The following is a 21,154-nucleotide window of genomic DNA, read 5'->3' on the forward strand; positions in this document are numbered from 1 at the left end:
GTACATCACTGGGGCCAAGCTTCCTGCCATCCAGGACCTCTATACCAGGCGGTGTTAGAGGAAGGCCCTAAAAATTGTCAAAGACTCCAGCCACCCTAGTCATACACTGTTCTCTCTGTTACTGCTTGGCAAGCGGTACCGGAGCACCAAGTCTAGGTCCAAGAGGCTTCTAAACAGCTTCTACTCAAAACCATAAGACTCCTGAACATCTAATGAAATGGCTACCCAAACTCTTTTACGCTGCTGCTACTCTCTGTTTATTATCTATGCACAGTCACTATAATAACTCTACCTACATGTACATATTACCTCAATTACCTTGACTAACCGGTGCTGCACATTGACTGTGTACCAGTATTGCCTGTATATAACCTCGCTATTGTTATTTTACTGCTGCTCTTTAATTATTTGTTAATAATATTTCTTATTTTTGTAAGTATTTTTCTTAAAACTGCATTGTTGGTTAAGGGCTTGTAAGTAAGCATTTCACTGTAAGGTTGTATTCGGCACATGTGGCAAAACATTTTATTTGAATTAAGACATAAGCTTTTTACCTGAATACATGTTTTGTGCTCTTGTAGGAATCAGAAACTCCCATTGCTGACCTATATTTAGCTATAACTGGGCTAATAACTCGCTAACTAGCAAAGAATATCAACAAATGTGCACACGCGCGGTTCTGCACTCTGATATGAACTAATCTGGAAAGCGCATTCGCTCGAGGGTGATTGAAAGACCGCTCATGGGCCAATATAATTCTACCCTGTTGCGCTCTGGCTCTCCCTACAACAAAATCATAGACTAAATCTTGCAAAGATAGATTTGTTTTGGTTTGTTGCATTGAAAAGGGGCTGACATAATGTTGATTCGATCACAGAAAAAACATTGATCTATATAGTGCAAATGAAATGGGGTGAACTCAGTGAAGTTCAATCACGCGTCTCTGCGTGGCATGGTATTTCTTCTGTGGGCAGTTTAGACTAGAGGGAACATTGCCAGTGAAGTGGCCTCAGCTCAGTTACCCAATGTTACACAATTCAGCCAAGTTCCTCCGTTTTGCATGGAAAATGTATTTATTGCATGTTTTTGTACAAAGAATCCCTTTCCTGCTTGTCTGCTGTTGAAATACTTGGGGTTGGGTGGTGGAGGTGGGGAGTGGGGAGTTGGGGGAGATTGGACAGACTGGACAATTGTCAGCGTCTAACCTCCTAAAGGGTAAAAATAAAAATAAAAATTGGTCCCAAAAAACTAAAGTGTGATTCACTGAATTGAGGCCAAGAAGTTATAGAGCATAAACTAGCTTCAAAATGGGGTTTATATAGTCCTAACTAACATTTCCCTCTCTCCTTTGCTGACAGACTTTGTAGTGCAAACCCATTCCAATTATACAGACTTTAAGGATTAAAACATGGCTGGTATCTGTTTACTACATTCCTCTTCTCTGGTAGGACTATTTCTGCAGCTGAACAACATGTCTGCAGCTTCAGACAGACAGACAGGGTTCAGCTGTCGAACAGTAAGGGCCCAACCGGTAGAGCAGACCTGCAGGCAGCCAGGCCAGTTGCGTCAGACAACTGTTGTTATTGAGGGGTACTGACAATAACCAGTGTCAGCAGTCACATATTGACATGTTTATTTGCAGCAAATCAAATCAAATGTATTTGTCACATGTGCCAAATACAACAGGTGTAGACTTTACCGTGAAATGCTTCCTTGTGAGCTCTTTCCCAACATTGCAGAGTTAAAAAGTATGAAAAATTTGCACAAAAAAAGGAAATAGTAACACAATAAAATAACAACAACGAGGCTATATACAATAAGTACCGGTACCAAGTGAATGTGTTGGGGTAAGAGGCAATTGAGGTAATTGAGGTAATATCTACATGTAGGAAGGGGTAAAAGTGACTAGGCAAATCAGGATAGACAATAAACAGAGTAGCATCGGTGTATGTGAAGAGTGTGAAATAGTGTTAAAGTGTGTCTGTGTGAGTGTGTGGCGTCAATATGCATGTATGTGTGGGTTTTATGTGTGCGTGTGCGTGTGCGTGTGCGTGTGTGTGTGTGTGTGTGTGTGTGTGTGTGTGTGTGTTGGAGTGTCAGTGTAGTATGTGTGAGTAGTGTCTGGTGAGTGTGCATAAAGCCAATGCAAGAGAATCAGTGCAAAAGAAGGGGGTTAATGTAAATAGTCCAGGTAACCATTTGATTAACTGTTCAGCAGTCTAATGGCTTAGGGGAAGCTGTTCAGGAGCCTTTGTGTCCCAGACTTCACCCTCCAGTGGTGATGGTATTGGAGTCGTGCGTGGCCATCCAGTCGTGGGTGAACAGGGAGTACAGGAGGGGACTAGAAATCCTCCCCCGAGCATGTCTCACTACTCATTCATTCTACTCACATCTACACACGCCTGAGTTTGTACCATATAATCTAAAGCTATGAAAGGGAATATGTCCCTATCTTCAGTGGGGGTTGTAAGGTTGCGAGGGGTTTAGGGGCTATTTAACAAACTACTGTACTTTGTCTGGAACTTTCCTCAGAAAAAGCGTATTCATCCTCTCAAAGTTTTGCTTGAAATTTCAGGACATTAATGTCACAGCTGCCGACAAACATCTAGTCAAACCACCACCCAACTAATTCTTTAACATTTGAAATCCTTTAATGAGGCCTTTATTTCTATTTTCTCCCTAAGCAACCGCCAGCCGGCTTCATCCAGATCATCTCCTGGTTTCCATTCTCTCAGCACTTCAGGTTAACGAGGCCACTGGCCAACCCACTCCATCCGTAGTGAATATGCCATTGCCTCCAATAGGGCTGGCAAGTCTTGGGATAGGGAGAGAGCCTGTGTGTGTGTGTGCGTGTGTTTGTGTGTGTGACTGCTGAGCATGTGTGTGTGTGTGAGTACGGTGAGGAGGCAATGGTAAAAGACTGCAATGTCACATGGCTAAATAGTCGGCATAGCTCCCTGTTCCCTCCCTTCATCCCTCCCCCTATCCCCCCTCTCCCCCTCTCTATCTACAACTCCAATAGCCATGCAGTACATGTCTCTCATCACCACAGCCAATCAGTGAGGGCTGAGCACAAAGGTACTTCTTGCTTAGTCAGAGAAACCAAAATGAATGACTATGCTCCTGACCTCTTCCCTAGAACAGCCCAAACGCAGTGACACACACTGTTATTCGCTGGTGTCCTTATAGAGATGCAGGATGGCCCCATGTGCCAGGATAAGATTACCCCACTGTATCCTTACCGTGACCATTAGGTGGTAGAATACAAATCTGAGATCAGTCCATGGGGGCAACAACATGTTTCACAAGTACAGTACCAGTCAAAAGTTTGGACACACCTACTCATTCTAGGGTTTTTCTTTATTTTTACTATTACTGTTAAACAAATCAAAATATATGTTATATTTGAGATTCTTCAAAGTAGCCACCCTTTGCCTTGATGGCAGCTTGGCATACTCTTGGCATTCTCTCAACCAGCTTCATGAGGTAGTCACCTGGAATGCATTTCAATTAACAAGTGTGCCTTGTTAAAAGTTAAATAGTGGAATTTCTTTCCTTTGTTACATCTGCTCCTGCCACACCCTCTACTGCTCATCCTGTGTCTCCTTGACCTGCCGCCACTCCTCCAGGATTCTCTCCCTCTCCATCTCTCTCTCTGTGTGTGTGATTGTGTGGGCGGACGCCTGACGCTGTTTTCCTCTCCGCTACAGTTCCACCCGCTCTGACTCTGGTCCCTGTCTCCAGTTCCACATCTCGTCATCCTGCTACTCTGTCCTGGATTCCCCACTCAACTACTCCCTTGGATTCCCCTCCACACCTGCTTACCCTGTCCCAACCCCTCTCGCTCCAGCTTCAGCCTCCGCACCTGGTTTCCTGCAGTCCACCCACGCTTCCCCTGGCCTGCTCTCCATCTTCCCCCTGTGTTTCAATAAATACCTTGGTTACTTCATCCCAGTTTCCTCGTCTGAGTCTGTTCTTGGGTTCCCCTGTTCCACTCCGCCTAACATCCTCCTTAATGCGTTTGAGCCAATCAGTAGTGTTGTGAGAAGATAGGGGTTTTATACAGAAGAAAGCCCTATTTGGTAAAATACCAAGTCCATATTATGGCAAGAACAGCTCGAATACACAAAGAGAAATGACAGTCCATCATTACTTTAAGACATGAAGGACAGTCAATCCGGAAAATGTCGAGAACTTTTAAAGTTTCTTCAAGTGCAGTCGCAAAAACCATCAAGTGCTATGATGAAACTGGCTCTCATGAGGACCGCCACAGGAAAGGAAGACCCAGAGTTAGCTCTGCTGCAGAAGACAAGTTCATTAGAGTTTCAAGCCTCAGAAATTGCAGCCCAAATAAATGCTTCACAGAGTTCAAGTAACAGACACATCTCAACATCAAATGTTCAGAGGAGACTGAGTGAATCAGGCCTTCATGGTCCAATTGCTGCTAAGAAACCACTACTAAAGGACACCAATAAGAAGAAGAGACAAGCTTGGACCAAGAAACACGAGCAATGGACATTAGACCGGTGGAAATCTCTCCTTTGGTCTGATGAGTCCAAATTTGAGATTTTTGTTTCCAAGCGCCGTGTTTATGTGAGATGCAGAGTAGAAGAACGGATGATCTCTGCATATGTGGTTCCCACTATGAAGCATGGAGGAGGTGGTGTGATGATGTGGGGGTGCTTTGCTGGTGACACTGTCTGTGATTTATTTAAAATTCAAGCACACTTAACCAGCATGGCTACCGCAGCATTCTGCAAAGATACGCCATCCCATCTGGTCTGCACTTAGTGGGACTATGATTTGTTTTTCAGCAGGACAATGACCCAACACACCTCCAGGCTGTGTAAGGGCTATTTGACCAAAAAGGAGAGTGATGGAGTGCTGCATCAGATGACCTGGCCTCAACCCAATTGAGATGGTTTGGGATGAGTTGGACTGCAGAGTGAAGGAAAAGCAGCCAACAAGTGCTCAGCATATGTGGGAACTCCTTCAAGACTGTTGGAAAAGCAGTCGAGGTGAAGCTGTTGAGAGAATGCCAATAGTGTGCAAAGCTGTCATCAAGGCAAAGGGTGGCTACTTTGAAGAATCTCAAATATATTTTGATTTCTGGAACAGTTTTTTGGTTACTACATGATTCCATATGTGTTATTTCATAGTTTTGATGTCTTCACTATTATTCTACAATGTAACATTTTTTTTTAAATAAAGAAAAACCCTTGAATGAGTAGGTGTGTCCATACTTTGACTGGTACTGTCGATCACTCAATGACTTATCTCTCCATGCTCGTCATGCTATATCTTGAAATGCGTGTCATAGATTTGCAATTAGAATTTACTAATTTGGAGTCCGATACACACTGGTTGCATCAATGTTGTCACCACATCATTTCAATGAAATAAGGTTGAACCAACATGGAATAGACGTTGAGTTGACGTCTGTGCCCAGTGAGTATGGAGTTCATTTTCCATGATAGTACCCCAAGCAGTGGTCACGTTCAAGTTATTGTGAAACCAGCAGGCTACACTTGGCAGTGAGAGGAATCGGACTGGGTACATACACTCTTAGAAAAATGGGTTCCAAAAGGGTTCTTCACTATTAGAAAAAAGGGTTCCAAAAGGGTTCTTCACTATTAGAAAAAGGGTTCCAAAAGGGTTCTTCATTGTCCCTATAGATTAACCTTTATTGGTTCCAGGTAGAACCATTTTGTGTTCCATGTAGAACCCTCTGTAAAAATGGTTCTATATGGAACCCAAAAGGGTTCTTCTACCTGGATCCAAAAAGGGTTTTTCAAAGGGCTATCCTATGGGGACAGCCGAAGAACCCTTTAAGGTTCTAGATATAACTTTTTTTTTCTAAGAGTGTACTGCCAAAACACGTTGCCTTTCAAATTGGAAACAGCTCACAGACACACCACACACGACGTACACGTTTTCCCATCCTATCTCCCATTCAGAAATTCCTCATATCTCCACAAGGTTTCTTCAACAAGTGGCCCAAATCTGCTGAATTTACTGACACAGCAAGCAGTTAGCTGAGCTCCAACAGCAAGGTCATTGGCTGATAATGGCAATTGGGGTGTTATGGTTAATTCCTCACAGGAATCAGACAGCAACCAGTGGTCCCAAGAATATAAGCAAACGCTTGACCAGGACAAAAGAAAGAGGTGGATGTGAGTTTGTATGTGAAAGTGCAATGCAGATTAGTTAATTATTTGTATATTTTATTGATGATATAATGAACTTATAAATGATGCAAAAATATGTTTGAGGAGGGCTGACAGAAACACAATTGTTGTTTGGAACATAAACTAAAGAGTATTCAGCTTTGTGCATACGGTATGAAGTGCAGCTTTTTTTTTAATACCATTTCTATAACAGATTGTTGTTGAGAGATACATCCAGGAACAAGAGCAACATTGTCTCAGTTGAAATCAGTGAGTATGTGAAACAGAAATGCCATGCATATGAACTTTACCATCACTCAACACAAACTCTACAACTCCTACAACTACAGGCAGTGACCGCCCTCTAGTGTCAACATATGGTAATGGAAACCAGAAAGATAATCTTTCACTAAAATACTCAAGAAACATCATGACATTAATATTTTAATAACAGTAAAGATTGTACATGAAATGTTAAGGAGGCTGTAAAGTACAGATCATTTTTGATAGGTTAACAAATATTTGTAATCAAGTAAAATCCATGCAAAGCGAGGGCTGTGTACCATTTCTATAATGCTTTCCTTCATGTCTTGTTCCACACCCATAGTTACTATAGGGATTCCAGTCCTTTTCAGACAAAGTCCACAGTCCGGTAGTTGTGTACGTGCCATCGTTTCCCCTGGAACTCCAAATGGCATTGTTCTGAGGGGTTACCACTGTGTCGTTGATCCACCAAATGATGTCCACCAAATGATGTGTTTTTAAACCACTGAGTACACACACCAGTGTAGGTGAGGCACCAGGGTTGCGGCTAAATGAGGAGAGGATTAGCACAGAGGGATTAGAAGGGTTCAAACCTGAGGAGAGAAAGAACATCAACATGCATGAAGCTCTCAGGGTGAAAGGTGTTGGAACCAAACACTTTTAGAAACATTTGGAACTCTGTACTACAGTATCTCTTGAACAAATGTTATTGAAATACAGACAATTGGGTCATTCCTCGAAATGAGAGCCTTTTGTGTCCTTTTGATATTTTAAGTAGAAATTATGCACCAATATTGAATTTTAAAGCCTGTTATATTATTGTCACCCTTGCTCCCACTCCCCCTCTCTGGCTCTCAAGGGTGCCAGACTGCCCTTCATTACGCACACCTGTCACCATTATTACGCGCATCAGCGCTCATTGGACTCACCTGGACTCCTTCATTTTGTTGATTGCCCCTCTATATATGTCTGTTCCTCAGTTGTGTTCCCCGTGTCAGCATTATTGTAGTTTACTTTCCCCTGTCCAGACGCTGTTCGTGTCCGACACCACTATTGGAAGCATCAGGGAGTCTTTGTTTTTTGTTTTTGTTGGTAAGGACAATTATAGTAAATTAAGTAAATAAATAAATCAGATTTTCAATATGAATAAATATTTGCTAAAGTTTCAAAACTCAGCATCAACCCTGTGTAATATTTTAACCCACTTCACCCCAAAATTTCTCCAAGTTTCCTAGTTATTATATTCCTTTGACAAAGCCATATCTGAAGATTATTATATTGTTATGATTCATTTACATCCATCCCTCATTTTAAGGTCAGCCCTGTTACGTGAACTGAACTCTTGTTTTAATATGGTGAAACTATTCCTTTAACTATTTATTTTTTCACAAGAAACATTGAACATCTAATTGTCCAATCATAGTGTAAAAGCAGGTGAGCTGGTTCTGCTCTTTTTTGGCAATTTTCTGGTGTTGTGGGGGAAAACTAAGCGGGTCGAGCATAACACATCAACCCTGTTACCCATAGATAGACAGGGTAGACATTTTCTAACAAAAATATTTTTGTTGGTAAAGCTTGCATGCAATTGCCACTCCCTGTTTCACACAACAAGCTTTCCATCCTACCTGTCACAAGGGGATTTATGGCTGATTTCAGATGAAATCCTCAACCGTGTTACAGTTAACGTTGTTACTTTATTTGGCACTTAGTAGAGAGCAATAGTAATGGCGTATTTTTGTAGGCACTTTCCCCATGAATTGCCCCCATAGGAATGGCTGAACTAACCAGAGGTAAATCATGTCCAGAGTCTAGGACTTCAAGCTGCCGAGTTTTATTGGCACTTACTATTGTCATTTATGAAAATGAACAAGTGCTGTTGCCTAGTCATTTTACCTCTACCTATATGTACAGTACATAGCTACCTCAATTACCTCGTACCCCTGCATATTGACTCGGTACTGGTACTCCCTGTATATAGATAGCCATGTTATTTTCTACTTCCTATACAGTGAGGGAAAAAAGTATTTGATCCCCTCCTGATTTTGTACGTTTGCCCACTGACAAAGATATGATCAGTCTATAATTTTAATGGTAGGTTTATTTGAACAGTGAGAGACAGAATAACAATAAAAAAAATCCAGAAAAACGCATGTCAAAAATGTTATAAAATTATTTGCATTTTAATGAGGGAAATACATATTTGACCCCCTCTCAATCAGAAAGATTTCTGGCTCCCAGGTGTCTTTTATACAGGTAACGAGCTGAGATTAGGAGCACACTCTTAAAGGGAGTATGCCAAGACCAAAGAGCTCTCCAAGGATGTCAGGGACAAGATTGTAGACCTACACAAGGCTGGAATGGGCTACAAGACCATCGCCAAGCTGCTTGGTGAGAAGGTGACAACAGTTGGTGCGATTATTCGCAAATGGAAGAAACACAAAAGAACTGTCAATCTCCCTCGGCCTGGGGCTCCATGCAAGATCTCACCTTGTGGAGTTGCAATGATCATGAGAACGGTGAGGAATCAGCCCAGAACTACACGGGAGGAGCTTGTCAATGATCTCAAGGCAACTGGGACCATAGTCACCAAGAAAACAATCGGTAACACACTACGCCGTGAACGACTGAAATCCTGCAGCGCCCGCAAGGTCCCCCTGCTCAAGAAAGCACATATACATGCCCTTCTGAAGTTTGCCAATGAACATCTTTGGCATCCACTCTACTCGCCGTGTTTGGAGGAGGAGGAATGCTGCCTATGACCCCAAGAACACCATCCCCACCGTCAAACATGGAGTTGGAAACATTATGCTTTGGGGGTGTTTTTCTGCTAAGGGGACAGAACAACTTAATGTACCGTCAAATCTTGGCTGAGAACCTCCTTCCCTCAGCCAGGGCATTGAAAATGGGTCGTGGATGGGTATTCCAGCATGACAATGACCCAAAACACACGGCCAAGGCAACAAAGGAGTGGCTCAAGAAGAAGCACATTAAGGTCCTGGAGTGGCCTAGCCAGTCTCCAGACCTTAATCCCATAGAAAATCTGTGGAGGGAGCTGAAGGTTCGAGTTGCCAAACGTCAGCCTCGAAACCTTAATGACTTGGAGAAGATCTGCAAAGAGGAGTGGGACAAAATCCCTCCTGAGATGTGTGCAAACCTGGTGGCCAACTACAAGAAACGTCTGACCTCTGTGATTGCCAACAAGGGTTTTACCACCAAGTACTAAGTCATGTTTTGCAGAGGGGTCAAATACTTATTTCACTCATTAAAATGCAAATCAATTTATAATATTTTTGACATGTGTTTTAAAAAAAAAAAATTGTTGTTATTCTGTCTCTCACTGTTCAAATAAACCTACCATTACAATTATAGACTGATCATTTCTGTGTCAGTGGGCAAACGTACAAAATCAGCAGGGGATCAAATACTTTTTTCCTTCACTGTATATAGCCATGTTATTTTCTACTCCCTGCATGTAGCCATGTTATTTTCTACTCCCTGTATATAGCCATGTTATTTTCTACTCCCTGTATATAGCCATGTTATTTTTTACTCCCTATCGATAGCCATGTTATTTTCTACTCCCTGCATGTAGCCATGTTATTTTCTACTCCCTGTATATAGCCATGTTATTTTCTACTCCCTGTATATAGCCATGTTATTGTCACATCCTGACCAGTAAAAGAGGTTGTTTGTTATTGTAGTTTGGTCAGGGCGTTGCAGGGGGTGTTTGTTTAGAGTGTTTCGGGGTTTGTTGGGCTATGTTCTTGTTAGTCTATTTCTATGTTAGTTCTAGTATGTCTATTTCTATGTGGTGTTTATTGGGTTGACCTTCAATTGGAAGCAGCTGCTCCTCGTTGCTTCTAATTGAAGGTCCTATTTAAGAGGGGTGTTTTTTCCATGGGATTTGTGGGTAGTTATTTCCTGTTTTGTGTTTGTGCACCTGACGGGACTGTTTAGTGTCGTTTGTTGTTTTTGTATACGTGTTTCTTTTGTTTTCCTTTTTTAAATAAAATAAGAAGATGAGTTTACACGTTCCCGCTGCGTTTTGGTCTAATCTCTACGACACCCGTGACAGTTATTTTCTACTCCCTGTATATAGCCATGTTATTTTCTACTCCCTGTATATAGCCATGTTATTTTCTACTTCCTGTATTTAGCCATGTTATTTTTTACTCATTGTTATTTGTTAATCACTGTATATTTATTCCTTGTGTCGCTTTTTCAATTTGTTATTAAATGTTTTATCTTAGCTTTAACTCTGCATTGTTGGACATGGACCCATAAATAAGCATTTCACTGTTAGTCCACACCTGTTGTCTGCAAAGCATGTGACAATTGATTTGAGTGGCTCTTTATGACAGAATGTTAAAATTACTTGAACACTTCTCAAAAGGCACCGAATTGGTGCAACGACCCAATTGTGGCCTGCGTTGTGGGAGAATGTGTACATAACAATTAGCCTATACATTTACATTTTATTCATGCAAAAGGGATTTAATTTTAGCCTACCTTCAACAAAGAGTTGGATCCCTCTACTGAATACCACTTCCCTTTGAGGAGGTTTGCTCCCATGTACACACCTGAGGAAAAATATGACCATAATTATCATCAGAACACTGCAAAAGTCCACATAGTACCTACAATGCAATCTGGATTGAAAGTTGAGTTGAAAGTTACCCCAGTAGTAGTAATAAAGTGAAACACAGTCCTCGTGCTCTGTTCATTCTGTCTGTTTCAGTTGGTGCTCTGGAGAGGAGAAAACCCAACTGCTAGTGAGTCCCTTGAGATTATTGGTGTCTTGTCCTCCTAGTATCATACAGCTCTCTCCTCTCACATGGACTTCTACTGCAGGGAAAGATAGTTCTTCACCTCAGGTTTTTATTTGAGCATTTAGCCCAATCCTGTTCAGAACCGTCAGTTAATCACTAATTAGGAGAATATCAATAAATTATACAGTCATATTGCTATCTCCTCTAAAGATACAGACTTTCTCACAACTAAGTTGGTCTAGAGGAGGGACACCGTAGCAAAGAGGAAATGTTGTGAAAAACTATTTGGGTGGAACATTAGTGTTTTCCCAAGGCACGTGTTGTCCCCCTCTATCGCTCGCTCAAAACAAGTAGATCAGTTATTCAGTTTGTAGGAGGTTAGAAAAACAAGAAGGACTGGTATGAGTGGTTGTGTCTGAAACAAATGTAGACTCATGTAGGACTTCTCCAGTTCTGCCCACTCTGGAGTATTTGGGGGGATGCTGACAATGAGGATTGTCTGTGGTAAACCACAAGCGGCTTAACTTTACCTCTCCCTTTGCCATTATACTGTTAGTCAACCCATGAGAAATATTCACTCTCAGAACATGGCAATAACAAAACAACAATATCAACCTGAGAGTTTATTAGGAGTTGCTTTGGAAGGCCAGTACAGAGTACCTTATACAGATGCAGGATTTTAATTTGAGCCAGTTTGCTACAACAGGAAAATAATCCTGCAGCAACTGGAAATGTGAATTATTATGTGGATTGTAATTAATGGATATTTTTGGTAGGGGTTGACAATTATTTTGTTACGGCAAATCAGTCAGTAATGTTAAAGTGGAAATTACAAGCCTTAGATGCCTTTTTAAACATTGAATAAACTACCAGTTTGCATTTCCTGCTGTGTAGGAAAATACTCAGCAACAAAAGAGTTATCAAATTAAGATCCTACATCTGTAGATACAGTACAATGTTATTACATAGTATACCTTACATTAATTTCTACAAATCAGTTGTTGTTTCTCTCAAGTCCTTCTGTAGGTCCACAGTAATAAACTGCCATGTAATTCTCTTTAGATCCATCGATCACTAACTGCTGCTGGTGAAATGGGCTGCTATCATTGGTCTGGACAGTGAACATGTTGGGATGGAAGCCTTGACCGTAGAGCAGATGGGAGGTGTTGGTCAGGGGGTAGCGCAGTACTATCTCAATCCTCTCTCCTGGACTCTGCCTGTACCAGCTTACAGTGGCCAATCTACAGTTAGTGGACAGAAGGCAGTTCACAATGGCATCTTCCCCCACTTTCACTGATAAGCTCTTCAGTGATACACCCAGGGATTCTCCCAAATGTAGACCTGTAGAAGTCATAACAGAATGTCAAAGAAGGCAAGTCATATAGCTGCTCTCTCCTCGTCTGACTACGTGTTCTCGCAGACCCCTAGAGCATCGAGCCAGCGGGGTGGTGGCACTGGAATCCTCATCTCTCCCAAGTGGACATTCTCTCTTTCTCCCCTGACCCATCTGTCTATCTCCTCATTTGAATTCCATGCTGTCACAGTTACCAGCCCTTTCAAGCTTAACATCCTTATCATTTATCGCCCTCCAGGTTCCCTTGGAGAGTTCATCAATGAGCTTGACGCCTTGATAAGTTCCTTTCCTGAGGATGGCTCACCTCTCACAGGTCTGGGTGACTTTAACCTCCCCACGTCTACCTTCGACTCATTCCTCTCTGCCTCCTTCTTTCCACTCCTCTCCTCTTTCGACCTCACCCTCTCACCTTCCCCCCCTACACACAAGGCATGCAATACGCTTGACCTCATCTTTACTAGATGCTGTTCTTCCACTAATCTCATTGCAACTCCCCTCCAAGTCTCCGACCACTACCTTGTATCCTTTTCCCTCTCGCTCTCATCCAACACTTCTCACTCTGCCCCTACTCGGATGGTATTGCGCCGTCCCAACATTCGCTCTCTCTCTCCCGCTACTCTCTCCTCTTCCATCCTATCATCTCTTCCCTCTGCTCAAACCTTCTCCAACCTATCTCCTGATTCTGCCTCCTCAACCCTCCTCTCCTCCCTCTCTGCATCCTTTGATTTCCTCTGTCCCCTATCCTCCAGGCCGGCTCGGTCCTCCCCTCCTGCTCCGTGGCTCGACGACTCACTGCGAGCTCACAGAACAGGGCACCGGGCAGCCGAGCGGAAATGGAGGAAAACTCGCCTCCCTGCGGACCTAGCATCCTTTCACTCCCTCCTCTCTACATTTTCCTCTTCTGTCTCTGCTGCTAAAGCCACTTTCTACCACTCTAAACTCCAAGCATCTGCCTCTAACCCTAGGAAGCTCTTTGCTACCTTCTCCTCCCTCCTGAATCCTCCTCCCCCTCCCCCCTCCTCCCTCTCTGCGGATGACTTCGTCAACCATTTTGAAAAGAAGGTTGACGACATCCGATCCTCGTTGCTAAGTCAAACGACACCGCTGGTCCTGCTCACACTGCCCTACCCTGTGCTTTGACCTCTTTCTCCCCTCTCTCTCCAGATGAAATCTCGCGTCTTGTGACGGCCGGCCGCCCAACAACCTGCCCACTTGACCCTATCCCCTCCTCTCTTCTCCAGACCATTTCCGGAGACCTTCTCCCCTACCTCACCTCGCTCATCAACTCATCCTTGACCGCTGGCTACGTCCCTTCCGTCTTCAAGAGAGCGAGAGTTGCACCCCTTCTGAAAAAACCTACACTCGATCCCTCCGATGTCAACAACTACAGACCAGTATCCCTTCTTTCCTTTCTCTCCAAAACTCTTGAACGTGCCGTCCTTGGCCAGCTCTCTTGCTATCTCTCTCAGAATGACCTTCTTGATCCTAATCAGTCAGGTTTCAAGACTGGGCATTCAACTGAGACTGCTCTTCTCTGTGTCACGGAGGCTCTCCGCACTGCTAAAGCTAACTCTCTCTCCTCTGCTCTCATCCTTCTAGACCTATCTGCTGCCTTTGATACCGTGAACCATCAGATCCTCCTCTCCACCCTCTCCGAGCTGGGTATCTCCGGCGCGGCCCACGCTTGGATTGCGTCCTACCTGACAGGTCGCTCCTACCAGGTGGCGTGGCGAGAATCTGTCTCCGCACCACGTGCTCTCACCACTGGTGTCCCCCAGGGCTCTGTTCTAGGCCCACTCCTATTCTCGCTATACACCAAGTCACTTGGCTCTGTCATATCCTCACATGGTCTCTCATATCATTGCTATGCAGATGACACACAATTAATCTTCTCCTTTCCCCCTTCTGACAACCAGGTGGCGAATCGCATCTCTGCATGTCTGGCAGACATATCAGTGTGGATGACGGATCACCACCTCAAGCTGAACCTCGGCAAGACGGAGCTGCTCTTCCTCCCGGGGAAGGACTGCCCGTTCCATGATCTCGCCATCACGGTTGACAACTCCCTTGTGTCCTCCTCCCAGAGTGCTAAGAGCCTCGGCGTGACCCTGGACAACACCCTGTCGTTCTCCACTAACATCAAGGCGGTGACCCGATCCTGTAGGTTCATGCTCTACAACATTCGCAGAGTATGACCCTGCCTCACACAGGAAGCGGCGCAGGTCCTAATCCAGGCACTTGTCATCTCCCGTCTGGATTACTGCAACTCGTTGTTGGCTGGGCTCCCTGCCTGTGCCATTAAACCCCTCCAACTCATCCAGAACGCCGCAGCCCGTCTGGTGTTCAACCTTCCCAAGTTCTCTCACGTCACCCCGCTCCTCCGCTCTCTCCACTGGCTTCCAGTCGAAGCTCGCATCCGCTACAAGACCATGGTGCTTGCCTACGGAGCTGTGAGGGGAACGGCACCTCCGTACCTTCAGGCTCTGATCAGGCCCTACACTCAAACAAGGGCACTGCGTTCATCCACCTCTGGCCTGCTCGCCTCCCTACCTCTGAGGAAGCACAGTTCCCGCTCAGCCCAGTCAAAACTGTTCGCTGCTCTGGCACCCCAATGGTGGAACAAGCTCCCTCACGACGCCAGGACAGCGGAGTCAATCACCACCTTCCGGAGACACCTGAAACCCCACCTCTTTAAGGAATACCTAGGATAGGATAAAGTAATCATTCTAACCCCCCCCCTTAAAAGATTTAGATGCACTATTGTAAAGTGGTTGTTCCACTGGATATTATAAGGTGAATGCACCAATTTGTAAGTCGCTCTGGATAAGAGCGTCTGCTAAATGACTTAAATGTAAATGTAAATATAGGCCTAAAGACAGTGGCCCGGTCTAGAAACAACCCGTAGTTCTCGAATCAATTCTGTTTCAAAAATGCATTACATCTCATAATGTCTTAATATGCCTACTGAACTTCCACAGAGACATTGTGTCACAATTACTGAATGGTTGCAAGGGTACTGTGTCCGACAGTAAAGCGATTAAATGCCTTGCAGATCACAACCAACAAACACTCAATCTGGTAATTTCAAAATAATGTTTCCGATGATGTTTAACCATTTTGAATGACTGACAAGTATAACATGATTCTCATTCTCCCTTTCATGGCCTGGTTCAGTGCTCTATTCTGTGAGATGATGAAAAATAAGCATTCAATCCCAGACTGCCTTACTGTATAGACTCTACTTGAGGTTTCTCTGGAGAGAAGGTAGGCTATGTTTGTTAGTCCAACTGAGTATCACAGAGGAACTGCCTTCCAACATGTTGTACCCAAAACTCATTAGACCATTTTGACTTCAGATGTGTGTCTATCACAGTCTGCAAAGGCAGCATTACCTTTAGGCTCTCATTTATTGTACTTTATTGTTGGGCTGTGTTAATTTATAGTGCATTCAGAAAGTATTCAGACCTCTTGACTTTTTCCAAATGTTGATACATTACAGCCTTAATCTAAAATTGATTACATTGTTTTGTTTCCTCATCAATCTACACACAAATACCCCATAATGACAAAGCAAAAACAGGAAAACTGAAATATCATATTTATGTAAGTGTCACGGTTGTCGTAAGGATTGGACCAAAATGCAGCGGGAATATGTATACTCATCTTCTTTTTATTTTGAAGAAGGAGAAACAAATAAATATGTATACAAAAAAAAGAACAAAACAAAACAGTCCTGTCAGGTGCACAAACACTAAACAAGGAACAACTACCCACCAAATCCCATAGAAAACACCCCTCTTAAATAGGACCTTCAATTACATTTTACATTTTTTATTTACATTTTAGTCATTTAGCAGACGCTCTTATCCAGAGCGACTTACAAATTGGTGCATTCACCTATAATATCCAGTGGAACAACCACTTTACAATAGTGCATCTAAATCTTTTAAGGGGGGGTTAGAAGGATTACTTTATCCTATCCCAGGTATTCCTTGAAGAGGTGGGGTTTCAGGTGTCTCCGGAAGGTGGTGATTGACTCCGCTGTCCTGGTGTCGTGAGGGAGCTTGTTCCACCATTGGGGTGCCAGAGCAGCGAACAGTTTTGACTGGGCTGAGCGGGAACTGTGCTTCCTCAGAGGTAGGGAGGCGAGCAGGCCAGAGGTGGATGAACGGAGTGCCCTTGTTTGGGTGTAGGGCCTGATCAGAGCCTGAAGGTACGGAGGTGCCGTTCCCCTCACAGCTCCGTAGGCAAGCACCATGGTCTTGTAGCGGATGCGAGCTTCGACTGGAAGCCAGTGGAGAGAGCGGAGGAGCGGGGTGACGTGAGAGAACTTGGGAAGTTTGAACACCAGACGGGCTGCGGCGTTCTGGATGAGTTGTAGGGGTTTAATGGCACAGGCAGGGAGCCCAGCCAACAGCGAGTTGCAATAATCCAGACGGGAGATGACAAGTGCCTGGATTAGGACCTGCGCCGCTTCCTGTGTGAGGCAGGGTCGTACTCTGCGAATGTTGTAGAGCATGAACCTACAGGATCGGGTCACCGCCTTGATGTTGGTGGAGAACGACAGGGTGTTGTCCAGGGTCACGCCAAGGCTCTTAGCACTCTGGGAGGAGGACACAAGGGAGTTGTCAACCGTGATGGCGAGATCATGGAACGGGCAGTCCTTCCCCGGGAGGAAGAGCAGCTCCGTCTTGCCGAGGTTCAGCTTGAGGTGGTGATCCGTCATCCACACTGATATGTCTGCCAGACATGCAGAGATGCGATTCGCCACCTGGTTGTCAGAAGGGGGAAAGGAGAAGATTAATTGTGTGTCATCTGCATAGCAATGATATGAGAGACCATGTGAGGATATGACAGAGCCAAGTGACTTGGTGTATAGCGAGAATAGGAGTGGGCCAAGAACAGAGCCCTGGGGGACACCAGTGGTGAGAGCACGTGGTGCGGAGACAGATTCTCGCCACGCCACCTGGTAGGAGCGACCTGTCAGGTAGGACGCAATCCAAGCGTGCGCGGTGCCGGAGATGCCCAGCTCGGAGAGGGTGGAGAGGAGGATCTGATGGTTCACGGTATCAAAGGCAGCAGATAGGTCTAGAAGGATGAGAGCAGAGGAGAGAGAGTTAGCTTTAGCAGTGCGGAGAGCCTCCGTGACACAGAGAAGAGCAGTCTCAGTTGAATGCCCAGTCTTGAAACCTGACTGATTAGGATCAAGAAGGTCATTCTGAGAGAGATAGCAAGAGAGCTGGCCAAGGACGGCGCGTTCAAGAGTTTTGGAGAGAAAAGAAAGAAGGGATACTGGTCTGTAGTTGTTGACATCGGAGGGATCGAGTGTAGGTTTTTTCAGAAGGGGTGCAACTCTCGCTCTCTTGAAGACGGAAGGGACGTAGCCAGCGGTCAAGGATGCGTTGATGAGCGAGGTGAGGTAGGGGAGAAGGTCTCCGGAAATGGTCTGGAGAAGAGAGGAGGGGATAGGGTCAAGTGGGTAGGTTGTTGGGCGGCCGGCCGTCACAAGACGCGAGATTTCATCTGGAGAGAGAGGGGAGAAAGAGGTCAAAGCACAGGGTAGGGCAGTGTCGTTTGACTTAGCAAACGAGGATCGGATGTCGTCAACCTTCTTTTCAAAATGGTTGACGAAGTCATCCGCAGAGAGGGAGGAGGGGGGAGGGGGAGGAGGATTCAGGAGGGAGGAGAAGGTAGCAAAGAGCTTCCTAGGGTTAGAGGCAGATGCTTGGAGTTTAGAGTGGTAGAAAGTGGCTTTAGCAGCAGAGACAGAAGAGGAAAATGTAGAGAGGAGGGAGTGAAAGGAGGCCAGGTCCGCAGGGAGGCGAGTTTTCCTCCATTTCCGCTCGGCTGCCCGGAGCCCTGTTCTGTGAGCTCGCAGTGAGTCGTCGAGCCACGGAGCAGGAGGGGAGGACCGAGCTGGCCTGGAGGATAGGGGACAGAGGAAATCAAAGGATGCAGAGAGGGAGGAGAGGAGGGTTGAGGAGGCAGAATCAGGAGATAGGTTGGAGAAGGTTTGAGCAGAGGGAAGAGATGATAGGATGGAAGAGGAGAGAGTAGCGGGAGAGAGAGAGCGAAGGTTGGGACGGCGCAATACCATCCGAGTAGGGGGAGAGTGAGAAGTGTTGGATGAGAGCGAGAGGGAAAAGGATACAAGGTAGTGGTCGGAGACTTGGAGGGGAGTTGCAATGAGATTAGTGGAAGAACAGCATCTAGTAAAGATGAGGTCAAGCGTATTGCGTGCCTTGTGAGTAGGGGGGAAAGGTGAGAGGGTGAGGTCGAAAGAGGAGAGGAGTGGAAAGAAGGAGGCAGAGAGGAATGAGTCGAAGGTAGACGTGGGGAGGTTAAAGTCACCCAGAACTGTGAGAGGTGAGCCATCCTCAGGAAAGGAACTTATCAAGGCGTCAAGCTCATTGATGAACTCTCCAAGGGAACCTGGAGGGCGATAAATGATAAGGATGTTAAGCTTGAAAGGGCTGGTAACTGTGACAGCATGGAATTCAAATGAGGAGATAGACAGATGGGTCAGGGGAGAAAGAGAGAATGTCCACTTGGGAGAGATGAGGATTCCAGTGCCACCACCCCGCTGGCTCGATGCTCTAGGGGTATGCGAGAACACGTAGTCAGACGAGGAGAGAGCAGTAGGAGTAGCAGTGTTATCTGTGGTGATCCATGTTTTCGTCAGCGCCAGGAAGTCTAGGGACTGGAGGGTAGCATAGGCTGAGATGAACTCAGCCTTGTTGGCCGCAGACCGGCAGTTCCAGAGGCTGCCGGAGACCTGGAACTCCACGTGGGTCGTGCGCGCTGGGACCACCAGGTTAGAGTGGCAGCGGCCACGCGGTGTGGAGCGTTTGTATGGCCTGTGCAGAGGAGAGAGAACAGGGATAGGCAGACACATAGTAGACAAGCTACAGAAGAGGCTACGCTAATGCAAATGAGATTGGAGTGACAAGTGGACTACACGTCTCGAATGTTCAGGAAGTTAAGCTTACGTTGCAAAAATGTTATTGACTAAAATGATACAGTACTGCTGGCTGGTGGAGTAGGCTAGCTAGCAGTGGCTGCGTTGTTGACTTTGAACGTGTAGCTGGCTAGGTAACCTCGGTAGTTTCAGTACTACACCTTGTCATGATACAAAGCAACTTTGTAGCTAGCTAGCTAACATAACACTAATCAAGACGTTCCTTGTAGTGTATTTAGTTTCAACAATGCTGCTCGTCGGTAATAGTTGGCTAGGTTAGGAAAAATGGCGTCGCGGGGGACGGAAATAGCTGGCTAGCTAACCTCGATGGCTGGCTAGCTAACAATTATCAATTAACAATTATCAAGCTATGACAAAGACAACTAGGTAGCTAGCTAGGTAACACTGCACCAGTCAAATCGTTCCGTTGTAAAGTATTAGTAACTACAGCGCTGCTAGTCGGTAACGGTTGGCTAGCTGGCAGTGGGTTAATGATGACTAGGTGTGTTGAGTAAGTCTGGCGCCGCGTCGCGGCTGGCTAGCACACCTCGATAATACTCAAACTCAAACTACACAATTATCTTAGATACAGAGACAGCAAAGACAACTATGTAGCTGGCTAACTAACACTAACACCACACTAATCAAGTCATTGCGTTGTAATGTAATAGTTTCTGCGGTGCTGCTAGTCGGTAGAAGTTGGCTAGCTAACAGTGATGACTAGCTAGCTAGCAGCTAGCAGTGTTGACTACGTTAGGAGGACGAAGATAGCTAGCCTCGATAATTACTCAGTTACTCTAAACTACACAATTATCTTTGATACAAAGACGGCTATGTAGCTAGCTAAGAAGAATTGCTCAGATCAAACAAATCAAGCCATTGTAATGTAGCGAAGTGTAATATTACCTGTGGAGCGGAGCGTGGTGCGACTAATTAGAAGCAACGAGGAGCAGCTGCTTCCAATTGAAGGTCAACCCCATTAACTAAACATAGAAATAGAAAGACTAGAATGAACATAGAAATATACTAACATAGAACATTAACCACAAGACTGATTTGCCGTAACAAAATAATTGTCAACCCCTACCAAAAATATCCATTAATTACAATCCACATAATAATTCACATTTCCAGTTGCTGCAGGATTATTTTCCTGTTGTAGCAAACTGGCTCAAATTAAAATCCTGCATCTGTATAAGGTACTCTGTACTGGCCTTCCAAAGCAACTCCTAATAAACTCTCAGGTTGATATTGTTGTTTTGTTATTGCCATGTTCTGAGAGTGAATATTTCTCATGGGTTGACTAACAGTATAATGGCAAAGGGAGAGGTAAAGTTAAGCCGCTTGTGGTTTACCACAGACAATCCTCATTGTCAGCATCCCCCCAAATACTCCAGAGTGGGCAGAACTGGAGAAGTCCTACATGAGTCTACATTTGTTTCAGACACAACCACTCATACCAGTCCTTCTTGTTTTTCTAACCTCCTACAAACTGAATAACTGATCTACTTGTTTTGAGCGAGCGATAGAGGGGGACAACACGTGCCTTGGGAAAACACTAATGTTCCACCCAAATAGTTTTTCACAACATTTCCTCTTTGCTACGGTGTCCCTCCTCTAGACCAACTTAGTTGTGAGAAAG

At 44.8% G+C, this 21,154-nt stretch overlaps 1 long non-coding RNA gene across 1 annotated transcript; it reads right to left on the reverse strand.

Annotated features, from left to right (window-relative positions):
- Window positions 1-6,726: 6,726 nt before the first annotated feature.
- LOC123727834 (uncharacterized) lies at window positions 6,727-11,471 on the reverse strand. Its single transcript, XR_006759762.1, has 3 exons — window positions 11,109-11,471; window positions 10,941-11,011; window positions 6,727-6,978 (listed from the first exon to the last, which is right to left on the reverse strand). It is a non-coding gene; the product is annotated as an uncharacterized lncRNA (long non-coding RNA).
- Between the last annotated feature and the right edge of the window lie 9,683 nt (window positions 11,472-21,154).

Source organism: Salmo salar, chromosome ssa16, assembly GCF_905237065.1.
Source record: "Salmo salar chromosome ssa16, Ssal_v3.1, whole genome shotgun sequence".
NCBI lineage: Eukaryota > Metazoa > Chordata > Actinopteri > Salmoniformes > Salmonidae > Salmo > Salmo salar.